We start from the raw sequence: 1,270 nt of genomic DNA, 5'->3' as shown, positions 1-1,270 counted from the left end.
AGACACACAGCAGTGTTGTGTTACTGTTGTTGCAGTGTGTGGCGGCGAGCGCGGCCTAAAATAGCCGCTCAGCTGTGCAGACGCTCGCTCTGGTCTGGACTTGAAGTGATCAGTATGATCACTATGACCGTTGGATGGACGGCTGCTGATCCGACGTGGGTCCGAAGCTCGAAGTGCTTTTTAATCCTCATTTCTACCTGGATTAAATGAACGGCTGTGGTTTCTTCCACAGAGATTTCTCTTTTTTTCTTTCTTTCTATCTTTTTTTTTTCCAAATGTTCAGTGGGGAACAATGTCGTTCATTTTAAAGCGGTGTCGTTTTTCTGTGAACTTGACCAGGATAATCCCCGGCCCGGCGTGGACATTGGTGGATTGAAGAGCAGGTGAAGATGTCCCAGAAGGCAACAGGAAAAAGTAAGAGTTTAAGCCGCGGCAGATGATGATGTTTCACCGGTGGTGGAAACATGTCATGTGTTTTTCATCAACGACTCTGTGACATCACAGCCAGGAAGTCCTCACATGGTTTCTTTTACAGAACAGAAATATTCTGTTTACTTTTCCACTTTTGTACAGGAGTGAAGAAACCAGAACATTTGACATTCATGATGCTAAAAAAACAAACAAAAACAAAAAAGACGACGATTAATCACAATTGATTACAATGTTGTTGAATCGTTGCTTAGCAACAGCTAACCTGTCATTAATCAGATGAAAAGAACCTCATCATGTTTCTCTTGTAGTACCATGTAGTACTGACTGTAGTGTGTGACTGAAGTTGTTTGAGTATTCCAGGGAGGAAACAATCCTGCATGTGTTTTTCATCTGTGAATTCTGTGGATTGTAATGATTCTGCTTTTTGTTTTGTTTGTTTTCTTCTTCTGTGGTTGTTGTTGTTGTTGTTGTTGACTTCAGTATGGTGCATCAGGCTGGGTCTCATCGTCTTCACCTATGTCACCTGCTACTGTTCCTACAGCGTATTTCAGAGGTACACACACACACACACACACTTCACTCATTTTTTGTTTTTGTCTCTTTATCCTTTTTTCTAACTTTTTGTTTTGTGTAACTTCCTTCTTTCTTTCATTATGTAATTCATACTTTTTTAAAGATTTTCTTCTCTTTCAATGTTAATTTCTGTCTTTCTCTTTTCATTCTGTCACCTTCAGTTTACTTTCAAACTTTTCCTTGTTTCTTCCTTTTTTTTTCTTCTTCCCTTCCGTCATCGTTCTCTCTCCCTTCGTCTCTTTGCCCACGTTGACCCTCCTTCCTC

At 40.6% G+C, this 1,270-nt stretch overlaps 1 long non-coding RNA gene across 7 annotated transcripts in view; it reads left to right on the top strand.

Annotated features, from left to right (window-relative positions):
• LOC107988508 (uncharacterized) overlaps window positions 1-1,264 on the top strand; it is a 10,832-nt gene extending 9,568 nt beyond the window's left edge. For 5 of the 7 annotated variants that reach the window (XR_003049489.1, XR_003049488.1, XR_003049486.1 and 2 more), the window contains exons 4-5: window positions 340-414; window positions 913-1,264. This is a non-coding gene — a long non-coding RNA (uncharacterized LOC107988508). The remainder of the gene's footprint in view (window positions 1-339; window positions 415-912) is intronic. The other 2 variants (XR_003049487.1, XR_001760001.2) reach the window with 2 other exon arrangements.
• The last annotated feature ends 6 nt before the right edge of the window (window positions 1,265-1,270 follow it).

This window comes from Cynoglossus semilaevis, chromosome 4 (genome assembly GCF_000523025.1).
Source record: "Cynoglossus semilaevis isolate Cse_v1.0 chromosome 4, Cse_v1.0, whole genome shotgun sequence".
Classification (NCBI taxonomy): domain Eukaryota; kingdom Metazoa; phylum Chordata; class Actinopteri; order Pleuronectiformes; family Cynoglossidae; genus Cynoglossus; species Cynoglossus semilaevis.
Note: the sequence above shows the minus strand (reverse complement) of the source record. Positions and strands in the feature narration are given on the sequence as shown.